The sequence below is a fragment of the Herpailurus yagouaroundi genome, unplaced genomic scaffold, assembly GCF_014898765.1.
Source record: "Herpailurus yagouaroundi ecotype Mexico unplaced genomic scaffold, PumYag 197, whole genome shotgun sequence".
In the NCBI taxonomy this organism is placed as follows: domain Eukaryota; kingdom Metazoa; phylum Chordata; class Mammalia; order Carnivora; family Felidae; genus Herpailurus; species Herpailurus yagouaroundi.
In genome coordinates, this window is record NW_024412428.1 from 4,860,339 (window position 1) to 4,886,052 (window position 25,714).

At 45.7% G+C, this 25,714-nt stretch overlaps 1 protein-coding gene and 1 non-coding gene across 12 annotated transcripts in view; both read left to right on the top strand.

Moving 5' to 3' along the window:
- LOC121012749 (phospholipid-transporting ATPase IB) overlaps positions 1-25,714 on the top strand; it is a 651,500-nt gene that overhangs the window by 348,815 nt on the left and 276,971 nt on the right. The window lies entirely within an intron of this gene.
- Positions 20,002-20,108, top strand: LOC121013048 (U6 spliceosomal RNA). The gene has a single exon (XR_005782478.1). It is a non-coding gene; the product is annotated as a U6 spliceosomal RNA (small nuclear RNA).

The window sequence follows — 25,714 nt, forward strand, 5'->3', positions numbered from 1 at the left end:
TTTCTTCAGCCAGAACTGCCCAGATGCTCTCTGTTTTAAGGACCTCCTGACAATAAAATTGTAAACCACAAATAGTGTTTAACACCCTTTGATGTCAGCCAACTATTCCTTCCGCCTAATTTCAGTACCTTATGGCACAGCTTAACCCCCTTCCCTTTTGATTTTCCTCCATCGGCGATAGGGGCACCTGGTTACCTCTTTTGTAACGTTGCCTTTTCCCAGTGAACAAATAAGATCCAGTTACCCTCTAACTTTCTCTTCACGTTGAATTTCTTCTTTTAGTCCTCTTTTACCATGACAAGCTTGCCACAAAGACCACAGGCGTAGCACCCAACATGTGGCGTACGTTCAAACATGAAGATGTGGATAAACTTCGGGATTGGTTGTGAGTTGTTGTGTACATGAAGCATCACCTTCCATCCTAATTCCCTTCTCCCCATCCCAGTCCCCATTTCTGTTCCTGGTTAGTACTACTTGGAAAGGCCTCTGTGTCTAGCCAGGAGTAGGAACCGGGCCCATAGCTAAGATAGCACTCGGAAAGGCTATCTAGAAGTACTGGATGAAGTCCTTAGCCAAGGGCTGTTCTCCATCTCTAGTCTGTGCCCGTAGCATCGGAAGTGGGTAGTAAACCGAACAGAAGATGTTAGGTAACGTAGATTTCTCTCTTTTCCGACGGACACTCATGTAGTACCTTACGGTTCACAAAGCATATAGGGTCTTTGCAAGCATTTATCGAGTGCCTACTGCACCCTACCACCTGGGTGGACCTCCAGGGTTTTTTAAAGCAGCTCTTACCCTCAGAGTTCACAGTTCAGTAGAGGGGACAGAATGTAACAAACCATCACGAGCCATCGAGGTAAGCCTTCTAACAGGTAAGGTCAAGGTGCAGCGGCGGCAGAAAGGAACAAGTGATCGGTCCTATCTGACAGTCAAGGGCGACTCGAGAAAAGATGGCTGACCTGGGTTCTAGCACAACACCTAAAATGTGATTTCACTTACTGAGTGATGGGGTCCCATTCCTCCACTAGAAGGTGGGTATTGGACCTTCCATCTTGGAAGTCCTAGGTTGCTGGTTGCTGTAGCCAGGTCGTTAGATGTAAAGGGAGGAGCAATCTTACGTGTACGTGAAGAGTTAGGGGCTATGTCTCAGAGGGCACTGAGTGAGAAATCTTTTTTAAGTTAGACAAGTAACCGACAGGAGGAGGAGGAGAACTGAGAGGAAGGTGAATCAGGAGGGCAAGGAAAATAGGAAGCGTCGGTAGCCTTCCAAGGGGGAATGGGTGGTAGCCCGGGAGAAGGCTAGACAACCGTGGGGATGGGGCCATGGTAGGGATCTTGAGAGCAGGAGTAAGGATGGCCTAATGGATGTAGTTATAGAAGGCCCCTTTCGAGATAAACCCCACATGGGTCATGTTTCCATTACCTCCGAGTGCATCGTGATGGCAAGATGCTAATAGGTGGTCACTTGGAGACACTTGGAGAGTGGTCTTGAGACACGGTCCACATAATTAGCTGGAATGATAAAAAAACAAGTGTGACCGAGGATACAACCTGCATTTAGGGCCGGTGAATGTTATCTGTGATGAACCAGATTGTAAATATCCTAGGCTTCGTTGTCTCGCCACATCTCTATTCTATTTTTACACAGAAGCAGCCATGGATAACATATAACTAAATGGAGGTGGCTGTGTTTCAGTACAACTTACTCACAAGAGTGGGCAGTGGGTTGGATTTGACCATGGGTTGTAGTCTCCTGACTCCTGATCTAGACGGTGGAGTCTGTATGTTGGCGACTGTAGTTGACTGTAGGCCTGGACCAGAGTACATGCTCTCTGGATATACCTGACACAGGGCCCTGGGAAATGCAGACCAGCAATCGTAGAGGAGGACAAACCGGCAAATGAAACTGAGATCACTGTCAAGCCAGAGTAAGGAGAGGTTTTCAGTGTTAGGGGGTGTGCGTCACAGTCAGCTGACATAACCTAAGTGCTAGGATAATGACATTCGGTAGGAGGGAAGTTTGTGTGGCCTGATAAGGACAGAAGTACTCTGAAAGGTAAATACAGGGCGAGCAAGTAAGGGCATGGGTTTGTTTTTGTTGTTGTTTCTGTTTTTTTTAACCCCAAATGTAAATATGAGGAAACAGACCCTTGCAAAGGTAGATCACGCAAGCCTGCGCCAGAACACGAACTCACGTATTTGCATCTTGCAGTTGTGTGAGGTTGTTAAAAACCATACCCCCACCGCCACCAGGCCCTAGCTAATTCTCTCGGTCATTTTGTAAAATCCCCACTTAAGAGGATCCCTTCTGGTTGGACCAAGAAGAATGAGGTACCTGTTGGTCTATCAGTATGCAGATAGAGCCGCCCTTCTAGAAGTTACCTACAGCCGACCCCGCTCCTGTAAACCATCCCCTATACTTGCAGAGACCAGGCAACACTCTTTGTAAACACGATACTCCTCGCTGAGTCTGAAGACTGTCTCCTGCCCTGGACCGAGAGCATCACGTGTGCTAGCTCCTCATTTAATCTGTGTACCAGCCCTCTGATTTCAGAAGTATTATTTCTCTCTAATCCATGAGGAAAACCAAGATGCCACCCCCCTTCCCCCAGGAAGTGGCGGGCTGGGATTTAAACTCCCATGTCGCTGAGATTTCTCACAGGTAGAGGGACAGGGACTGCCAATCTGGAGCACAGGCATGGTATCCCCATTGTCTTGTCCGATCCTACGGTCTCTGCCTCCTCCAGCCCCATGTCTTTTTCTGACAGTCACTATGGTTTAATCTTTAGGAAGGTTGCAGGGCCGTGGAATTTTGTTATATCCTGTATTTTCATTCTGAGGTCTACCGCCATGGCTGGGCACGAGACCTTAGCCGGTAGTAAATGATAAAAATGTGTTGCGATGGGAGGAAGGTGGGGAGGCAAAGCGTGTGGGTGTGGGGGAGACACAGAAGAGGAAGGAAAAGGGATTTGTGAGCCGGGTAGGGAGGGGGCCGGGCCTGGAGGGCCCCTCGAACGTGTCTGTGTCCCCTAAACACATCTGTTTTTAGCTGGCTTGCTTCTGCTAACAGTTTCTCAATTTACATATGTAAGAACTACAGGCAAAAAGACTGGAACCGAGGGCTCATGCCACTTGGCTCCCCGCCAGCTTTGATTTCAAGCTGACAACTTTCTGGATGTAATACAAGATTTATAGTTGTTTGTTTCTCCTAATGAGGTGGCAAGATAAGGCTGCATCTGTTACAGCTGCTCAGCACAGGGTATGTAAACATTGGTCTTCTTTTTAAAAAGAAACACGAAAACGTCAAACTTCCAAGGTCTAAACGTGGTGTGAATTAGCACGCTGGTAATTGGGCTCGTTGCACGTCGGCTGCTCTTACCTGGTGGGGGAGTGCTGGTGTGGAAGGTGGGTTGGCATGTGCAGTTGGCGGGTGAAAGCTCTTCCTTTTCTCTTGAGCTCTGGAGCAGGAGAGTCACGTCATGCGTTAAAGGAGGGGAAGGAAATGGCCCGGCGTTTCTCTCCGATGTCTGAACAAGCCCTTACTGGTCAGATCCTGGATGCCACCCTCCGTGCCGCTTGCTAACAGGTCGCTAGGCATCTTGGCGGTGTGTCAGGGGGCGGTGGGGACAGCCGTTCATCAGAGGCGTTCCCCGCATCCCGCCTGACCGCTTCTCTGTCCTGCCTGGAGCTTCTTGACCTCACGCTCTTACTTGCAAGGGAGATTCTGTTCTCCCTCGGTCAAATCATATGGAAACAGGGACAGAAAGGCTTAAAGCGTGAAACCTGTGGCTGTTTATTTCTTACTCTATAACAGGGTAAACTAAGAGATGAGAACAGCCTTCATATAGCACAGAAGGAGGCTTTCTTTTTCTTCTTATTTTTTTTTTTATAGCACTTTTTGACCCTGTTCCACCGCAAAATAAGTTCAACTTGGTTTGGAGAAGAGCCACACAGATGGAAAATCGTAGAAAGACAGTAAATAAAATGTAACATAAATGGCAAGTTTACCACTTGGAGCTTGATGTTATTGGGATTTGTATGCTGTCTCCCGTTTTATTTAAGGAGAAATCAACTTCACGTTAATGAAGTTGGCAGATGACCCCAAATCAGAGGAGATTTCAAAAACATGGAAGGGCAGAAATATTATAATTATGCCTTTAGGAGATTAAAAATATGGGCAGGAAATAACGAAATGAGATACAGCTTGTAAGATGCACACTCATGCAACTGGGGAAAAATAATGTGCAATGCAGAAGCCAAATGAACAGAAGAAATGTGTAACAAAAATGCCAAAGAATAACAGTACGTGCCAGTATCCACCGGACCCCGAAGTATACTACCGTGGACGGACCATTGGGGGCCACCTACGCTGCTCATCTGCAATAAAAAGACGGTTTGGCCTGCAGAAAGGACAGTCAGCGGTGTTTATTTTGGCTTCCATAATGTCCCTGTCGAGGAGCTAAGGAGACCAGAAGGCGGTCACCGGTAGAAACCGACATAACACCAAGGAGTAACGGCAGAGGTGAGGACGGGCTGAGTGCAGACCGTGATACTGGGGTTGGTCAACAATAGATGGACCTCAAGGAAACCTAGGAGGCGAAATCAGGCTCAAGATCCAAGGAGGAGGCAAGAGAAGTTGCAGATGGCTTCCCGGCGGGGGCCTGGTGGAGCGGGTGTCACCGTGATACCCACAAGAGGGTGAAACAAGCAGGTCCAGGAAAGACAGTCTCGCGTACGTTGATTGGTGGAAGCTAAAGGGCTCTTGAGCTGTAGGACTTTCTAGTATGCAAATGGATGTTTAGTCCAGCTGGATGAGTTGTAAGCTAATTTGATGTGTCAGTGATCGATACAGAATGTCAAGTACTTCTATCAGGTAGACCTTTACATTTTATCCGAGAAGGCCGAAAAATGTGAGCATCTCAGACATCTGGCCAAAACAAGAAAGCCAGTCTTTAAGTATTCCTTTCTTTCCATAAGACAACGCTTATTCACTTTTCTTAAATATAGCTATAGTAGATCTGTTTTAAAAATCAGACACTTACGAACACACATTACTTTTCGGAACTATGTAAGAAAATAGCTATTTTTAAGAATAAAATGAGTTCTTGGACCCCCAGGTGGCTCAGTCGCTTGAGCATCTGACTTTGGCTCAGGTCATGATCTCACGTGCACCGACAGCCCAGAGCCTGCTTCGGATTCTCTGTCTCCCTCTCTCTCTCTGCCCCTCCCTGCTCTCTCTCAAAAATAAGACTAAACATTAAACATTTTTTTAAAAAAATAAAATGAGTTCTCATATTTTAGTTTTACAGGCAAGACCTTTGTCTGAAGAGAGTTTAAAAATCAACTACTTCTAGAAGATGATGGAAATGTAGATGAGTCCAGGATGTAAATTTTGCATTCTAAGAATGCTGATGATGTGCGAACCTGCAATCAGATTGTTGCTTAGTTTCTCAAAATATTGGGATTGATAATCTCCCTTGGTCATAATTAGCAGTTAATGAGCAGAGTATCCAAAATAGAAGTGTCCCTGAGACAAATGAAACATACACGCAAGCAAAATTTTCCTGAATTTAAAAGCTTAGGGAAGTTTAGTTACTGATTCAAGTAAAATGCAGCCTTCACGAACTGAGGGCTCAATGTCATGACACGTGCGGGAAGGCACTGGACCCAGGGATCAGGAGAATTGTGTTCTGAGGCGGGATCTGCCCCCCTCACTGAGTTTTGACAAGGCTCTGGAGATGCCTGACTCCAAGTCCACCGTACCTGAGGGCAGGATCCTGCCTTCTTCTCATTCTTTGTGGTAGGAGGTCTAAGTGATTACCGATGGAAATTCCAGCAGCCTTTCTTTAAAAAAAAATTTTTTTTTTCTTCAACGTTTATTTATTTTTGAGACAGAGAGAGACAGAGCACGAACGGGGGAGGGGCAGAGAGAGAGGGAGACACAGAATCGGAAACAGGCTCCAGGCTCTGAGCCATCAGCCCAGAGCCTGACGCGGGGCTCGAACTCCCGGACCGCGAGATCGTGACCTGGCTGAAGTTGGACGCTTAACCGACTGCGCCACCCAGGCGCCCCATCCAGCAGCCTTTCTTAGGGATATTTCTGAAAGTCAAATTCCTCAACGTGACTCTGAGGTATATAAGATAAGGTACGTATTTAAAATACCTTGTTAATGTCAGCAACGACCGTGTGACTCAAGCAGATAACAAATAGGGACACACGTGTGCTTCGCCACAAGATAGTTATATGGCAAGGCAGGGGCTCGTTAGAAACCAAGGCTTTGACTTGCTTGAATCCCCCCCTACTTCTCTTACTGGTGGTGAATCTTTTGGATCATTTATTCTGAGGAATATGCACTGGGCCCTCATAACCAGGGATTTTTTTTTTTAGAGAAGATGGAAGAAACAGGGGTTTGGAAAAGGCCCTTGGAAGTTTAAGAGAAGGCCACTGCTGCCCTTCTAGTCTCAAGGACATGACACGGGGGCAACGTGTCGTGCACACAGGAGCGGGCGTGGCTTTGTGGCACAGGCTTTCCTGGGGGAGTCAGGCTCTAGTTTGGGAGGTGGGGGATTTTAGAGGACGTGGAAGATGGCAGGGGGCGTTATGGGCTGAATTGTGTGTTTGTCCCGTCCAGTAGGCCTCCCCTTCCGTGAAGGGGAATTTTGAACACAGGCACGTGGGAAGAACACCATGTAAAGACGAAGGCACAAGTCGGCATGATGTTTCTGCAAGCCGAGGAAGTTTGCTGCTAAACCACCAGGAGCTGAGAGAGGCAGGCATGGAGCAGGTTCTCCCTCACAGCCCTCAGAAGGAGCCTGCCGACTCCTTGGCCTCAGGCTTGCAGCCTCCAGAACTGTGAGACCAGCAACTTCTCTCGTCTAAGCCATCCAGCTTACGCCATTTCGTGGTGGCAGCCGGAGGAGACGAATACGAAAGGAGACGGTGTCCCGAAGGAGAAATTCTTGTAGGATTCTAACAGTGGTGGAGGTTCGGGTCCCAGGAAAGGAAGCTCAGAGAGCAAGCTCGAGGATGTGGACGAGATAACAAGATTTGCTCCCACTGTGGGTGGCCACAGTAGGTGAGGACATAGCTTCGCCTTGACACGTGGAATTTGCCGGTCACATTTTTCACGTGTGGTGCTGGGGGTTGCGTCGGGTTCTGGCAGACGTGGGACTGGAAAAGCTTAAAGAAACATCAGGCAAGTGCGTCTTGAGGTGTCGCGCAGCACCGCGGACCATTCTGCAGCGATTTGTTCTGAAGCTTTCAGCAAGTTGATCAATTTCCTCCACTTCACCTGTTGCTGAGTTTTTCTGAACCTTAGCAAGAATGCTAATTAGTTGTGAAAACCTATATTGATGAATGAGGTGAAGGTCCCCCGAGGAACACGTATCCCATCAGTTAACAGTTGATTTATTCGTTGACGGAATGTCCTTGGAAAGCATATTGCGGGTTATGAGGAAAGGTTTTGAAACGTCGTAGGATGTAAGCTAATCCTGTGACCACATCTAGTCAAAGAAAAAGCATATACTGCCTTTTCGCAGAGTAGAAACTTTTAAAGTCATTTATTGTTTTCTGTTGTGGCTCTGGTTTCGTAATTTTTATCAAGGAACATGCCCCGATATGTGCCTTGACCTTATAAGAGGGAAGAGACCGCGGTCCATTCTCCCCAAGTATGAATTTTCTGGAGCAGTTGCCCGATTCTTTCCGGTTCCTCAGCTTAAAAACCACTCTGAAGGCAGTAGATTTTATTTAGCTAGCCCCGAAGCTGTAGTTAGAATATTTTTCTTCCTTCTCCTCTGTTTTTGCCCCTAGTAAAATAAACGACGGAGATATGTGGCGCTCACCCGCCCTGCTCGCTCTTTCCTGCCCCGCCCCCCACATGTGTGTGTCAGCCAAATATGCAGGTTTGTGGGGTCAAGAATGCCAGCGGGAAATGCACGCTGCACATACAACTGTGTTTTCAGACATTTCATTTAGAATGCGCTTTCCTTAGCCCTTTTGAAGGGACAGAGATGGAGGAAAGACAGATTTCATTTTTATACACTTGGTTCCATATTTAGAGATGATGAGATCATTTCGGTTTCATCGGTGATGTTAACATAGCAGGCTGATACTTAGAGTGAGAATTAAGATGGCCTCATTGATCCCAACCCAGCTGTGTCCTTATTAGGTGACCTTGGTTAGAAATCTCAAAAGCCACTGTGGTGAGAGTAATGTGCATCAGACTGTGTTTGTAAGAACAAGCTCATTACAAGGCATACAGGGAAGTTAAAAGTATGTTCATCCAGAGGGAGATACCTGAGTTTTCTTATCTTTGCTAATTGGACACGGGTTGCATTTTCAGAGGAAAAGATGTTAGATACATTTTTAAGACTGTGGTGCCATTTCCCTGCAGACGATACAAAGGGCAGTCGTTAAGTCAGAGAAAGACAGATAGCGTATGATAGCACTTATATGTGGACTTTAAGAATACCGAACTCCTAGAAACAGAGACTAGCATGGTGATTATCAGCGGCCGGGGAGTAGGGAAAAGGGGAGGTGTTGGTCAGAGAGTATAAACTTGCAGCTGTAAGACGAATAAGTTCTGGGGATCTCATGTACAGCATGGCCATTAAAGTTAACAATGCTGTGTTACATGCTTGCAAGTTGCTCAGAGAATAGATCTTAAATGTTCTCGCCACAAAAAAGAAATGGCAATTATGTGATATGATGCAGGTGTTCCCTAAGACGATGGTGGTAATCATTTTGCAGTGTATCGGTGTACCAAATCAACATATTGTTTGCCTTAAACTTATACAATGTTACATGTCAATTACATCTCAGTAAAGCTGGGGGAAAGGGAAATTAACACCTTTGGAGAAAACTACAGTGATTTTATGGCTGTGTTATGTGACTGAGAGGAATACACACACACATACACACACACACACACATGCAGGAGAGCACTAGAGCAGGGACCCACCTGTTCTGATTTGACTTTGGAATCGTACGGATTAGGCGGGAGTGTTGATGGCACATGATTCACCTCCCCACTTGTCCTGAGGCTAATGACAAACCATGTCCATTAGGCTGCAAGCTGATTTGTGTCAATGCAAAGTGTCATGCTTGGCGAGAGGGAAGCCAGCCCAGAACGTAAAGTGAATCATACCATTAACTTGTCTTTATTTATATCCTGTTTTGGTTCTAAAAACCAGACATAAGATGCTTACGTTTGATTTGGCATAATTCTCAGGACTATCTTATGAGGACTTGGGAAATCTCATTTGCTTGGTCTAAATCCATCTATGTCCTGAGCTATATATCTGCTCTGTGACTGGGTGTGGAATTTCCCTAGTGACTGGGGACGTGCTGGGGTGTTTGCATGTAAAGGTAAATATGACTTCCGCCAAGATGTAGTTAATACAAAGGTATGGGTAATGGGGTAATCTTTAAGGAGTGAAGCAAATGCTACACGAGTGAGATAAGTGCCAGGATCCAGTTCTAGTAGAACTTTATTGCTTATGCTTTTTAAATATGATTGTTTTTTTTTTTAATTTTTTTTAACGTTTTATTTATTTTTGAGACAGAGACAGAGCATGAACGGGGGAGGGGCAGAGAGAGAGGGAGACACAGAATGGGAAGCAGGCTTCAGGCTCTGAGCCACCAGCCCAGAGCCCGACGCGGGGCTCGAACTCACGGACCGCGAGATCGTGACCTGAGCCGAAGTCGGCCGCCCAACCGACTGAGCCACCCAGGCGCCCCTAAATATGATTGTTTTTAAGCAAACAAACACAAGCCCGAGTTTCATCCTCTAGTTCAGTTCCGTAAGGTTATTTTATGTGTATGTGTGTGTGTGCCTGTGTGTGTGTACGTGTGCACCAGAAAGGATATTTTAGTAAAAGAGAAATAGCGTAAGAATAAATTTCTCTGGTTTTGACAGAATGCTAAGCATAGGGCTGACTTAATCCTATAAAGTTTGTGCCCTGTGTTGTTTTCACCACACTGTGGGTGTGACCTCTCCTCCTCCTGCTGTGACCCTTTATCAGAATGCCATTCAGTACCCGGGAGGGTCCCCACTGCATGTACTCTCCGGAAGAGACTTTAAAACCCAGGTAGTGTAATCCATACTCCTCATTTTTCTAGCTGCAGGTGCCATGCTCAGCGACATTCTCTGTGTCATTCTCCATGAGCTGAGGGTAAAGCCCACTCAAGACTAAAAACCTAAAAACAGAAGCTCCAGTGACAACATGGAAGACTTGTTTAGCGCGTTCAGGGATTTGCATACTGACATAAACTTAATGCAGAATGGATGGCAGGTCGTGGGCGTCTTCCTTGGTTATTTGACTTGGGAAATGAGAAGGGAAGATAAAGTAACGAAGCTGTTAAAAGAATTTGAATTTCAGGGGCGCCTGGGTGGCTCCATTGGTCAGGCATCCAACTTTGGCTCAGGTCATCATCTCGCGGTCTGTGAGTTCGAACCCCGAGTCGGGTTCTGTGCTGACAGCTCACAGCCTGGAGCCTGCCTCAGATTCTGTGTCTCCTTCTCTCTGCCCCTCCCCTATTTGCGTTATCCCTCTCCCTTTCTCTTTCTCTCTCTCTCTCCCTCTCTCCCTCTCTCTCTCTCTCAAAAATAAATAAACATTAAAAAAAAATTTTTTTTTTAAACTTGAATTTCAGCTCAGACTTTTTATGTCCCTTTTTGTACACATAAACAATATCTTTTTTTTAAGGGAGATGTTTAAGGTCACTTTGTGCACTATAGGTGCTGAAATATTTATGAAACTATTTTCGTTAGTTAGAAAAACAGTTAACCCAGGTTGAGTCTAGAATGTTCCTTGCTCGTTCACTGGAGGGCTGATGATCAGGTACTGAAAGGAAACTTTACCAGCACATCCTTACTCTTGGACAGATGTTACATATGCATCAATAACAATAGCAGCAAAACATTTCCTCAATAGCTAAAATTCTGACCCCTTCCAGTTGAAGGATATTTATTTAGAAAGAAGTGCATTTAGGGGCGCCTGGGTGGCTCAGTCGGTTGAGCGTCCGACTTCGGCTCAGGTCAGGATCTCACGGTCAGTGAGTTCAAGCCCCGTGTCAGGCTCTGTGCTGACAGCTCAGAGCCCGGGGCCTGTTTCAGATTCTGTGTCTCCCTCTCTCTGACCCTCCCCCGTTCATGCTCTGTCTCTCTCTGTCTCAAAAATAAATAAACGTTAAAAAAAAATTTAGAAAGAAGTGCATTTAAGACTAAGCTGTATAAACAGGTCAGAGTGAAAGGATTTTTTTTTTTTTTTTTTTTTTTTTTACAACCAGAGTCAAAATGACTGGAATAATTCATATGTATTTCTTAATTCTGTACTTCAACATCGTGGTGTCACCCCCAGCTTTTCTGCCTGTGCTTTCTAGATACCCCTGTGACCAAAGTTCCTTAGCTCGGGTGCGTTTAGTTCCAGCGGAGGGCGTCCCGGCGCCCACTGAGGGTCCTGTTCATTCTGTGCTAAGGTCCTCTGCTTCCCTTGTAAAATGAGAACCTTCTTCCTTGTGTTTCCTGATCTCACCCAGGAGTTTTTTCAGTCTTTTTTTTTTTTTTTTTTTTTAACAAGGGAGGATGTTACCATCTTTAAGAAGACTTAAGATGGCAGTTTTTGTTTTTCTCTACACACATAAGAGATCAGAAATGGGAATCGGTAGAAACTTACATTTGCCTCATCTACAACCCGTTTATTCTATCCATGAGGAGTAATGAGGGATCAGAGCCCATTAGAGCCAGAATGTTTGGGAAAACGTGCCTATGTGGCCGTGCTCTTTGGGCCCGTAGATCTTCATGAACTATGGAAAGGTCCGTAGAAGAGTCAGTTCTCGGGTTTGTATTTCCAAATGTTTGTGGTGCTTCCACATAAGAGTTTAAAAACATGAAGTGATTCCATTTTAATTTTATAAAATTATAAAATTGTGACTTTTCAGCAAGCTGACATTTTTAGCTGGCTTGGTTCAGATATTTTCCTACAAATAAATTAGTTTTGTTTATTCTAAAGAGATTCATTGGGTTTTTAAAAATGGATTGAGCTAATAGTTCAGAAAACCTGAGAGTTAGCTACTAACATGTTTGTAGTTCATTCTGATTTGAGAGTCAGTTTGGCTTAAATTCCAACTTAAAAAAATTAAGGAGAGGGGCGCCTGGGTGGCTCACTTGGTTAAGCGATTAAGCGTCTGACTCTCGGTTTCGGCTCAGGTCATGATCTCCTGGTTCTCAAGTTCGAGCCCCTCTGATGCTTGGGATTCTCTCTCTCCTTCTCTCTCTGCCTCTCCCCTCCCTGCCCTCCACCTCTCAAAATAAATAAGTAAACATTAAAAAAAATTAAGTAGAGATACACTTGTACTAGATGTTGGCTCTGTTTTCATGACTGTCTAGATAGATGGTATTATTGAACATTGTGAATAGACTAAATCATCTCAATCAAGAAAATCCACTCATAGCAGAGAAATTATTTTTCAGTGAAAGGAGGTGATAGGATTTTTCCCCATGTTATTTCACGTGGAAGATTTTTCAGCAGACTGGTCAGAGTTCTGCCCAATTGTTTTGAAGGTTCCTAAGAACCAACCTGATTTTTCTCCTCACTACACGTCTGAATTCCCTTAAGCTTTTGGAACTTTTTTCCGTTTTAAATGTTACACACACTCTTCGGTTTGACCATTGAATGAAATGTTTTGACATTTAAGGGGAAAAAATCCTATAAGCATTAATCAACGTAAGATATTTGTTGCTTTTTCATTCGACCCCATCCAGCTTTCATCCTGACATGCGCCATCCTGCAGGCACCGGCGGCTTGTGTAATTGTTTAGTACGGAACGCGGTTTGATCTCTTTCTTGTGCTTTCAGTGCTGGTAAATTAATCAAAAGGAGTTACTGCTCTGCTGGGCATTAGCATGGGTTTAGATGTTTCTGCTTCAGGGCCTGTTCATCAACGAAAATGCTTTTAAGCCCCAAATGGAGAGTAAACAGTATCGTCGCGGCCGCTTTGAGGTGAGCCATGACTTGTGACCCGCTTACGTTTGGGAAGAGGCCCGTTTGTATTAGCGGCTATTCTGGTTTGGGTTGTAGCATTTCCAAAATGTTTTTTCTCCTCCTTTTATTTTAACGTCCTTAGTATTTGCGAAGAGCCACTCCTACCGTCATCACCACACATTCATACCAGAGGCATTTCGATCAATACGTGGAAATCAAAATAAGGAAACCCAGTTTGGTCCCATGCCAACATTCCTATGAAGTTTGAAATCTAACGTATGTGTCATAACCAGCGTTTGTCGTTAGAGGACAATGAAATTACACTACCAACTGAGACAGAAGTCATCATCTGTAATACAGAGCAGTTCTTTGGGGCATGTGGGTGGCTCAGGTGGTTGATCATCTGACTCTTGATTTTGGCTCATATCATGATCCCCAGATTGGGATCCCACGCTCAGTGTGGAGCCTGCTTAGGATTCCCTCCCTCTCTCCCTCGCTCCCCAACCCCCCCCCCGCCCCTCTCCCATGGGCGCACTCTCTCTCAAAAATAAAAAAAATAAGAGCGGTTCTTATTAAAATTGTAGTTGGGTTTTTTTTCCCCATTAGACAGAAGTCGATACTCTTATTATCATTGGCACTCTTTGTGCCAAGCATTGTACTAGGTGCCAAGATCCAAAAGAAAATAGTCTTTGCTTTCCAGGAATTAGTCCCTTGAGAAAGACACATATATGAATCATTTCAGGGTGATGAGGTATGTGTGCCGATTGAGGGATTGACCAGGGGGCTCTAGGTTAGGTCGAGAGGGTGGGTCCTCTCCCAAGGAGATGACGTTGAAGCTGGTCTACAAAATGAGTGGAAGGTAGTGGAGGGAGGTGGGGGGAGACAGGGAGTTGGAGGAGAAGATTTGTCAGGAAAAGCAGGGCAGTAAGACCATAGGTTGGTGGGGGGGGGGCCGGGGGGGGCATGGGTGTTGTCAGGGAGGCAGTGTCTGGAAAGGAGCTCCGTGAGGCACTCGGTGCTCAGGAACCTTTTTTTTTTTTTTTAACAAATTTATTGTAATTTAATATAGTGGTCTGAGTTCAGAGAAATAAAGGGGAAATTATGTGTTTGAAACATTAACTTTGCAGCCCAAATATGGAAGAGACTCAAAAAACCAGAAAATAAAAATAAAACCAGGCATACACAGGAAAGCAGACAATTCTAGATATAGACATAATGCTCCCCTCAGCGTCCATTACTATTACATGGTTTTAGCAGTTTTGTGGAGGTATGATGGATATGCAAAAACGGCAGGTGCTTGGTGTGTACAATTTGGTGAGTTTGGACAAACACAAATACCCATGAAACCATCACCACAGTCAAAGTTAATGGACATGTACTCATCACCTCCTAAAATGTGATCTGGAATGGTGATCTACTAAACTTAGGCTTGTTCCTGGAGGGGAACCCTGAGGAATTCAAGAAAGAGCAGTAAAAAGATTGGCCTTATGAACACAGCAAGGCTGTGGTGTAGACAGGAGTTGGGGTGGGGGGGGTGGCAACAAACCCATGGTGTTTCTTCAGATTTTCTTTAAAAATGAAAAGGAAGTTAAAAGGGGAAGTTCTGGTCATTATTGAGAAGAAGAATTACTTGACATAACGGTACATTGTCTCCTTCATTTCTGATCAGTGACGTCTAAGTTTGCTTCAAAAATCATTATTTGCATGTAAAGAGCTCCTACCTGTGTATAGAAAATTTCTGTTTTGAACGAGTTGCTCTGGAAAAACATAGAAGTCCTTTTGGGATTACGTTGGTAGTTCGGTAAAGTAACGTAGCTGCAACAGATCTGTTTTTGAAAACTGAGAATTTGTTCTGTTTGTCCAGGGTCTGAAGTTGAAGTGCGTTTTTGGACTATACCACAGCATCCTGCAAAACTGAAACGGGGCTTGGGCACACTGTCTATAGGGGTGCCGGTGAGCTCCCAGCCAGCGCTGCTGTCCTCAGGGTACAAACTGCACATTTTTCTGGTGAAATATACCTCACCGTGTAAATGTGATTTATTTGGCGGGGGGGGGGGGGGTGTGTGCGGGAGGGGGGCTATTTCTCCTACAACCTTCTCTGGATTTATTTGAAGGTAACTAAGGTAATCCCACGCCCTTGGCTCATTTTGAATTCAGCCTCATCAACAGATGTTTAGTGAGGCTGGATGGTGCCTTTAATGAGAGGGCTAGAGGCACGGTGCGAAGAAACGTCAGCATCTTCTTTCTTTTTCTGTACGCTTTGGTGTTTAGAACGTTGAGAGGTAGCTCTGTGAGTCTATAAATATCTTGCAGTGTAATATCACTCAGATGGCTACAGTCAAAGGCAAAGGTGGTCACAAAAGCGTTCAGGGAGGAGTTCAATCGAGGAAGGTCTCCAGGGGCATTTAATCAGCTTTTGTTTTTAAGAACTTATGTGCTTTTTCATCGTAAGAGTAGTACACGTTTCTGACGTGAACCGGAGAGAACAAAAATGCAGGAATAATTCACCTAAATCCATTCTTGTCAGCGATAACCACTTTCTAACTTACTTCCTCCTGCAATTGTATCTCTGCGTGTACACGTGTATGTCCGTTTAATAGTGCACGCCCCAAACTGGATGCCACTGCACCTGCAATCGCCCAGCTTGCTGTCTTCGTTCAATAGTACACAGTGGGTGTATGCCCGTGTTCCATGTGGACACAGTTTAGATCTTCAGCATTCTCTTTTAAAAATTTTTTTCTTAACGTTTATTCATTTTTCAGAGACAGAGACAGAGCACGAGTGGGGGAGGGGCAGAGAGAGCGAGGGAGCCACAGAATCCAAAGCAGACTCCGGGCTCTGAGCTCCCAGCCCAGAGCCCGAGAGGTCTGCGTTCCTAATGGCGTGGGGCTTACAGACGATGCTCTCGGACTGTCTGAGGGCTATCACCTTGTCTCCTGATCCGTTCCTTTCTTAGCATAAATTCTTGCAGTGGAGTTGCCCGTTCAGAAGTCAAACGGAGTCATATATATGCACGTCGGTAGTATATCAGGGTGCTTATTTAACCTCCGCATCAACTTGTATATCCGTAGTGTGTTCGGTTTTTGACAAACTCTGTTCACACTGTTCCCTTCCCTTCTCCTGAACTGCTCTTTTGTCGGCTCTGCCCACCATCTCCTCCGGTTCTCTCAGAACTAAGAGAAAGACCTCTGTGGGGTTTGTTTTGTTTTGGTTTTTTTTTTACTGGCTCACCACCCTCCGCTGTGTCTTTGGCTGCTCTCTTAGGCTCCAGCAGCCCTCAGCTCAAGTGCACCTGGCTGGAGTGGTGCATGAATAGGTCTTAGGTTTCCTCCTGGAGCTTACAGGACTGGCCGCGGCAGGTAGAAGAACGCCGTCTGGGCCGCGACGCCCGGAAACCTGGCCAGTGGCATCACAAACAGACCTGTATGATGCACGTTGGGACTTGCAAACCGAGTGACAACACTCGAGGGGCGTGGCCCCACAGCTGCCTTTGGCTCAACCCATACACATTTGGAAACCCCTTTTTCGCTTATTCAGCACCCAGCTCGGTGCCGATTCGTATGAATGTTGGCCAGACACTCTGTTGTGTGGTTATTCGCTTCCCGTTCCCTTTAATGAATGCGATGCTCGGCCTTTTAGAGCAATTTACGTAGCAAGTTTACGTAGCTGTAAATTTGGAGACTCGTTCCAGGTGGGGTAAGAGTGTCCACAGCTATTGTGTGAGTGAGTGCCAGCCACGAGCCTTCACTACCAGCCGATAAAGAGTTCCAGAACATAGAAAGAAAACTGGCACACGTTGGGGTACGTTGCAAAGCAGCGAGGGTGGTGCTGGCCTCCGTGGGGGGGGGGGGGGATCGCAGAGGAAACGTTATCCTCGGCGTAGAGGGATGGTCCTGCCACGTCTGTAAGGAGGTTTCCTAGCTTCTGTTTGGGACACGTGTTGTCAGAAGCGCTGGCAACCCCACGAGAGGCTGGGAACGTCCTGCAGCGAAGCATCTCCCTGCCTGTGGGAAGGGTCTCCTCTGCCACGGTGCTTGGTGGGTGGGTGTGCACAAAAAGAAAGACCACCTGTGTCAAAATTTAGCTCCCAGAGTTAAGGAAAAGTCTGCTTCCTGAGTGAACATAGCATCTGGAAGAGATAGAGAGGGGCTATTTCCTAACTGCCATTCAAGTGTGTTAAGCCAAGTGTCCTGCATAGTTTTCTCTCCTTCATTCACTCGGGGACTTGAAAAGAAATCGTTCCCCTTGCGCTTAGCATCACGTGTGTACCACTTACTCCAAGAGCAGTACCGTTTGACTCGGTCAGCATTGATAGCCCCACCTGATCACCGTAGCACCCCAAAAGCGTGAGGCTGTCGTTACAAATCTGACTTAATTTGCCCGATGCATTTTTATCGGTTGGCTAGTTTGCCGCACTCTGTGTGGCTGGATTGCTTAATATAGTTTTCTTTATTCTGTTCATGACCTGAACTTCATTACCAGCTGATAGGGAGTTCCAGAATGTAGAAAGAAACCTGGCCAAGAGTATTGGTGGCTTACTAAACTAACTGGCCCTGGCCTCTGCTTTGTTACTGATGAGATTATCAGAGAGCAAGTCCCACAGAGTGTGCTCACTGCCATGGTCAGTGCCCAGGCCCACAAGGCCGTTATCTTTCCAGGAAGCTGTGGCCTTCTCTATTTGCTCCTTAGGGAAATTTCAACTTTAAACATTTCAAATGGAAAAACCCTATGTGATTTTTTTTTTTAAAGCTTTTACTAATATGATTTAATGGGCTGTAGCTAGCTTCTTAAAATCAGTCAAAACTGTCTTTTCAATAATGTTGAAAAATATTTTTCTTTGAGTAAAAATTAGTCTCTTCAATTTTAAGATAATTTCACTTGCAAGTTTGGAGCTCAATAAAGTCCTGGGTTAAGTAAGTGTCCTGGAGAATTGTCTGATGTCAAAAAGTAGGCAAAGAGGTCCTAGCTTTAAAATTTGTTGGGATCTGGGGCACCTGGGTGGCTTAGTCGGTTAAGCGTTCAACTTCAGCTCAGGTCATCATCTCACAGTCTGTGAGTTCGAGCCCCGCATCGGGCTCTGGGCTGACAGCTCAGAGCCTGGAGCCTGCTTCAGATTCCGTGTCTCCCTCCCTCTCTGCCCCTCCCCTGCTTGTGCTCTGTCTCTCTCTGTCTCAAAAATAAATAAAAACATTAAAAAAATGTTTTTTAATTTGTTCAGATCAAATATTAACAGATTTGTTTTAATTGAATTTTTGTATTATTTTGTCATCATTTCAGAGATAAAGTGCTTTTGAGATTTTATTTTTTACCATAACAACAGATCATCTGTGACGTAAGAGAATACGTAATTACGGATTTCATTGGGATTTTTAGGTTAACTGAAAATGGTCATGTGTCGGAGGGGGCATTTCTGTTTTTGACTTGTTCACTGGTATTATTTGGCATAATGAGGCTTCTTTGAAATTTGTCTTCTACCGTTTTTTGTCCTTTTTCTTTGGGAAGAGTAAAATGGATTCTAGACTCCCGTTTTATTATTTACATTCCTATTGGGCTATTTGCTGTTTTGGTTCATTTTGGGAAACCAGAGTAAGCGGAAAAACTATTTCTAGTACATGAATGAGAAAGAATGATACTCCCGCGTTTGATCCTGCTCGAGGGGGAGAGCATCCTTGTGACGGCTACGCGTCTTTTGAGTTTATAACGTGTTCTAGTGAGCAGCTGACATGATTTTAAGGCAAGAGGACAGACTAAGCTGATCACACAGTCCTAATCATTCAAGAAAACTCTGATATGATTACAGTGCCGTCTTCTGAGGCAGGCTTTCCCCACTTTGACTCACGACTGCACCGAGGGACAGAGCTATGGAGGGAGGTGTGCTGACCCTTGTTTGTTCTTTGTTCCCATGCGTTCCCTGCCCCAAACCTCCGTGGGCTCCATTTCCCTCCGCAGCATCTAGCAGAACTGCTTCTGTTATTTCTGCAATGTGACCCGGGGAGGTAAACTTGGCAGTGGACCCTGTGTGCCAAACACTTTGGGTGTATGGACAGTTAAAAACGGAAGACGTAATCTTTATCCTGCAAGAACGCACAATCTTATTTGTGTTTACATACGTTCACGGTCAGTATGTCTGGATAGTGGAGTGAATCATTACACAATTTAACGGGTCGGCATACAAAGAAATTAGGTAAAATTATACATGAAAGCAATCAGATACAGGACGTTAAGGTGGGGGGTGGTAAATTCAAATAAGGACACATCAGCCAAAATTTTCTTCTCTGCTGTTTCTCATCCCACCTCCATCCACCCTGAAACGCCGGGAGGCCCTGAAGTCAGGAACTTAGGGGAGGACCTTCCCAGCCAGGACTAGCATGGAGCCTGGATGGCATCCTCAATGGAGAGGTGATGAGGGGTGGCTGGCACTTAATCCAAGAGTCAGGAAGAAGCTAAGAGAGGGGTTTTCCCCGTCTTTCAAAATGCTTACCCACCGATAGCGTTCCTTTGGTCTTTGTGACTCTTCTGTGAGACACATGGCAGGGGTGACTCCCTCAAATTGAAAGCAGAGAACCGAGAATCGGGATCAGGTAACCTCATGGGGCTCTCACCGTGCTGGGAGTAGATGATCCGTACCCATGCGCCAGCCCGGCCTGGCCGGATTGCTCAGCGGAAGTGTGGGACACTTCCCGAGTGGGTGTGTGCACAGTAGCCGGGCGTGTAGCTGAGTGGCTAAGCAGGCAGACCCTGGAGTGCGATGGCTGTGGTCACGTCCTGTCTTGGGTCAGGCTTTGTGACCTTGGGCACAGTGTGCCAGCCTCCCTGGCCTAGTTTTCTCACCCTTGAGTTGGTCAGGATGGCACTGCCGATTTCTCAGAGTCGCAGCGAGGATTAAAGTAGCTCGGTCACGGATGGCTAAGTAGCGTGGGTTCAATCAGCACTTGTGGCTGGTCTTTTATTGTTATCACTATAAATAAAATAATAATAAAATATCATTTTTGCTTCTAACTTGAAAGTATAGGTTTTAGTGCTCGCTTTGGCAGCACGTATACTAAAATTGGAAAAATGAAGAGAAGCTTCGCGTGATCCCTGCAGGAGGATGACACACAAATTTGTGACGCGTTCCATTAAAAAAAAAAAAAAAAAAAAAAAAACCAAAGCAGCGTAAGTCTCAGAGCCTAAGAAATGTTAGAAATCCTCATTGTTGGTCACAGAGGAGAGCGAAAAACTGGAGAGGCTGCCTGATCCCATTTATGCCCCTCTCTGGGGGGCCCTCCCACTCGAAGCCTCCCCCCTTATTCCTCCTGGTTCGTGTGGTCACGCGGGGCCATCACTTGCGTCCTCCCCTCCCCACAGTGTGAGCAACAAGCACTCTGAAACCCTGGGCGTGAACAGACTCTCCGAGGGATGGGGAGGGTGGGAGCTGTTGGAAGAAGGATGGAATTTTCCCCACATGTAAGTTGTCATCACCTCGGACCTCGGGTCACGGAATCTGGTTCTGGGCCTTATACCACTCTGAGTGTGGGCCATGTGATTTTTCAAAAGGCACCTGGGTGGCTCAGTCCGTTGAGCGTCCGACCCTTGGTTTTGGCTCAGGTCATGATCCCAAGGTTGTAGGTTGGAGCCCCAAGCTACACGTCAAGCTCTGTGCTGAGCCTGGAGCCTGCTTAAGATTCTCTCTCCCCCTCCGCCCCCTCCCCGCTTGCTTTCTCTCTCTCTCTCTCTCTCCCTCTCTCTCAACCTCTTATATCAGACTCCCTTATCTGAGGCTGCGTTTGGTTGATGACTCCCATTTTAGCTGGAAGGTGGGTATGATTGCAAGATTTAAGCATTTCTCGCCATCTCCTTTGTATTTCTAGCTTTTTATGGGACGAGAGCCCTTGCTGAATGCGCTCCTGGTACCTTTCCTCGACTCCTCAGGTCTCCTGGCTGGAATCTTCTTCATCCTAAACTCCCCCCTGGCCATAGCCCTGGTCCGAGTGGGCATGTATGTAGCTAGCTCTGGTCTTGATCTCCTCGCCAAGCTCAGCATCAGGCCCTCCGCCCTGACAACAGCATTGATCTTTCTCACTTGTCCACTGCAGCTGCCAGCCAAGGTGGGCGGGGCAGATGTTGGTAGCGCTGACCCCGCCTGTCGAACCACATAAATGGCACACTGGACTTTCAGGTGGTGGCTGTTGCTTCGAGGAGGTGGTAACCTGATGAATGTGGTTGTTGGTGTATTAATCGACTCTGAAAAGTATAGCTACCAGGTGGACTTGAAGGTTGAGATTTGGGCTTCTCTGAACAGGTGTTGTAACGAACAAGTCACTTTCATCTTTCTTTTTCTTTGATCGAAACTGAAAGGTGATCATTATTTAGTATGATAAGTGTGTTCTTGAACATGAATTGGAAACAATTAAAATGAAGAATAAGCACAAGGAGAGCTGTGTTGGAAGTCCAAAAACAATCCTTTAAAAATGGGTAATTCAACAGGCATTTGTTACCTATTGTATTTGGTGCTACGCGTTTTAAAGATGAGTAAAAGAAGTCCCTAAGACCAGGTAACTCATAGCCTAATTATGGAGACGAAGTACCACACAGCAAACTGTATTCCAGACCAGACTTTGTCCAAAGAAGTGTTGTTCTGCTAGTGTTCAGTCAGTTAGGAGAGCAAGTCACAAATTAAACTGGCAGTAGGTCAGGTTTATTACTCTTAGACTTGGCTGCTACAGTTGATTTCTCCTGTGGGTGCACGGCGTCCTGGGCTCACGTTCTCTCTTTATGCAGACCCACACGTGGTTGGTCACGAGGCCCATGGTCGCTCCTGCCCCACACCAGGCGCTCCTGCCCCATCTGCCTGATGTCTTTCGATCTTTCTCAACCACTTTCCAGGACTTCAGCGGATTTATAGAACCAGCACGTTCATCTTCATGTTCTGCTTTAGCAGCGGTAGAATGCTGCTGCCTTCCTCCCTCCCCCCGATAGACTTTATTTTCTGGAACAATTTTAGGTTCACAGCAGAATGGAGTGGAATGTACAGAGATATTTACAACACATGCAGCGCCTCCCCCCCACAACCCTCCCCCCACCGCCCCGTCCCGACAGTGGTACATTTGTTACAATTGATGAACTACATTGACCTGTCCTTATTACCCAGAGTCCATTGTGCACATTAGAATTCACTCTTGGTGTAAATTCTGTGGATTTGGACAAATGTACCCCCAGAAAAGCGTGATCATTTCTCGCCATTGAGATCAAGAATTAGTGGCTTATTAAATGCAGGCTTTAGGTTTGAGAAGGGGTGTGTGGTTCTTGGAGCAAAGAGTTTTGTCTGACTTCTCCGCGTTTCTACCCAACAAATTCCACTCCCAGATTTTCAGATTGGAGAGAGTGGGTGCACGTGGTGCTGGTCACTGGCATCCCTGTGGCTCTTAAGGCTCTCGGTTGCTTGCATGAGGCCTGGGGGTCAAGGTCAAGAGGCACACAGGCTGCCCCGCTTTTTCCGGGGTACAGATGGTTACAGTTTGGCTTATTTCTCGGGTTGGTAATCTGGTGACCTTTGCGACAGGTGACAGGTGAAGGGCAGGTCTAATTAAAATCAGTCTATTAAGCATCTCGGTCGTCATTTATTTTTAGTGGTGCATGAGCTCATGATGTGTTGGCCCTGAAGGAGCTATAAGCTTGCTCTGAAATGTCAAAACTCAAAGTCTTCTCAGCTTTCCTCTCGGTCCTATTTCCTATTCCCACTATCCCCACAGCAAAGGCCAGGCACGCTGTTTTGAAATACGAGTGAAATTTGCAGTGGAGAACAATAAATGTATGTTAACCCCAAGGAAGGCAGACACTCCTGAGAGGGTTTGGGGGGCTTTAATAAAGCATTTCAAGGAAGCAGAGTATCGAATTAATGCTTTTTGTGCTAAAAACATTAAGGTATTTAAATGTGTTATTCTAATCCCTGCTTCAGCCTGGGAACAGAAGGATCTAATATCTCTTATTTAAATCCCAGCCTTCCTAGTCTGGGCCCTTCTTTTCAGCCTAGCACAGGAAGAAACAGGCTATAGCCAGTTGACTTCAGTGAATATAAACCTGTGTGTAATTCACAACGTACGACCTATTAAAATTTTATATCAAATGTGGCTGCCCGGATCTTAACATATTCTGTATTGTTTAGTGGAGATGTTAGGTTTTCAGAAGCTAGACTCCTGTCTGAGCGCCACTTTAATTGCTCTGTTTCCTGGACACGCAATAAAATTGTCATGGACGCAAGTACAGATGCATAAATCCTGAACCCCCAAGCAGGGGATACTTATTTCAAAGCGAGCCCTTTCTGGTCGTGGAGTAAACTGATCTTGGGCAGACAGGGTGTCCTCCCTTTCTCCAGAGCCACTCTGAAAGCCTCAGCTGCACAGGCAGCATTTATGGCCAAAGCACAGGATCAGGTTATAAGGTTTTTGTTCGGTGAATAAAGAATATCAGGTTCCCTCACGACTCACAACTGTAGGATGGCTGGTCTCTACCTCCTAGGCTGGGAGGAAGAGAATGCTCCCAGGACAGTGAAGGCAGTCCGCAGTCAGGCAGTAATTAAGATCAGTGGTAAATATATCGCCCTGTCCCCAGATCACTCATTAGGGTTTTTTTCCGCCTTTAAAATTCTTGTTTGTCGAGAAGTTTTTTTAGATTTTGGAATCAAGATTGGGGGCCATAGAAGGGTGACTTCAGGTGACTAGACTATTTAGTCATAACATTATTCATGATGAAACTCTGGGTCATGCATCCAACGTGAAAGTGCAGAATACTTTGATTAAGATACTGGCAAGATTGTTTTTCAGAGTTTGATACTAAAAGGAGAATCAAGACCACATTTTGTACACTGTGTTTGTATGTGTGTGTGGTGTGTGTGTGTGTGTGTGTGCATGCACCAAACACTGAGATAATCAGCAACCCCTTTAAGCTTTAGAATTGAACACTGGAGGAGTTAAATGAACTTTTTAAGCAAGGAAACTACTGGTAGTAATTGTTAATATATTGTTATAGTGGCAAATTTATATAAATAGCATTTTAAAAAGCTCTCACCTTCTCTCTCGATTCCAGGCCTGCCTGGCTGCCCCTCCTGAGAGAGGGGCAAGGAGAGAGTGTGAAGGAGGGCTCATCTCCTGTTTCTGGAAGTTGAAGTCTATTCTGGAGGCGGAAACATTTAGCCTTAGTATTTTTGAAAAAACGAATACTTACACCATGTCGAAAAGAGTCTTTGTACTTTTAGGATGCTTTGGAGATTTTAAGCTTTCTGCAGTTTAAATTTAATATATGCCCAAACATGTGTGTTAAATTCCTAAACTGACTGGGGCATCTGGGTGGCTCAGTCGGTTGAGCTTCAGACTCTTGATTTCGGCTGAGGTCACGATCTCACGGTTCATGAGTTCGAGCCTTGTGTCGGGCTCTGCACTGATGGTGCAGAGCCTGCTTGGGATTCTCTCTCCCTCCTTCTCTCTGTGCCCTTCCCCACTCACTCTGTCTCTCTGTCTCGGTCTCTCTCAAATAAACAAAAAAAATTTACATTCCTAAAATGACTGTGTATCTTGCACCACCAAGATTAACAGCAAGATGATAGCACAGCTACCTGTTTTTGGCCTCACCTGGCACAGTCAGACTTGTCACATTGTGCCGGTAGCCTGCATTCAACCTTCCGTGTACCTGAAGGGGGACAACCTCCATACAGGGAACGTTGTCAAAACATCTCCAAATAAGCGATGCCTCCTGAGCTCTCCGATTAGCGGCTCGGCAGATCCTGTGACCATATTGGCCTGTATTTCTCAAGGGTGGCTGGATCAGATGAGGGCTCATAGTTATTTCACGCAGATTTGTATCACCAATCATGAGATCTACGTCGATCATTTTATTCAACCGGCAAGTTAAATGCTTACTCTACTGGGTACTGTGTTCAAAAGTTGTTAATAGGGCAAAGGTCTGGAGGAATTGGGGCTCGCGAGAGAGTATGATTTCAGACCGAAATCACCATGCAAGGAGCAGATACGTGGCGAGGTGCTTAAACACAGACTTTGTTCGGATGGTTTGCATCGCCCGACATCCCCGAGACCGCTCGAAAAGACCCAGTAAGCCAGTTTGTGCTAAGCCCTCAAAGTGCTGACGCAGGATGATACTCAGGGGCTTACTGTTGGCTTCTCATAGTCAGAGCATTCGGATCGAAAGAGCAGGCTTCTGGGTTAGCCCTTCCCAGGAGAGCCCTGTGTGAAGCCAAGGATGGTTGCCCTGCTACATGTCATTAAGAGCTGTCGCAAAAAGCCTCTAATGAGCCCATGATGTTTCTAAGGCTGTTAGTAGAAAACAGAATCAAGAGCACCGGCACGTTTGGCCAGGAAGTTTGCAAGAAGTGCCCACTGGCAGAGTGGTCAGGAGAAGTGCGGTGTTTTGAACTCCTCTCCACGGGCGATGGAATTAGATCTCGCAGAGGTGCACAGTTGCCTTTGCTTTGCACTTCTTCCAGTCTCTCTGTCTGGAAGACGGAGCAGGAGTACTCTTTCAGGATTATACACTGGTAGCATGTTCCCATTTATATGGAAGTTGATGTACTTTTAAGTAGAACTGTATTTTTCCTATTATTCATAATTACGGTTAGAGAGAGAATTAGTCTTAGAACCATGATTTTGGTAGGTAGTCACCATTTATTGAATGTCCACTGGGTTAGCATGTGGGGTAGGGGATGGAGAGGGAAGGATGTAAAAGAAGGAAAAGGTAAAATT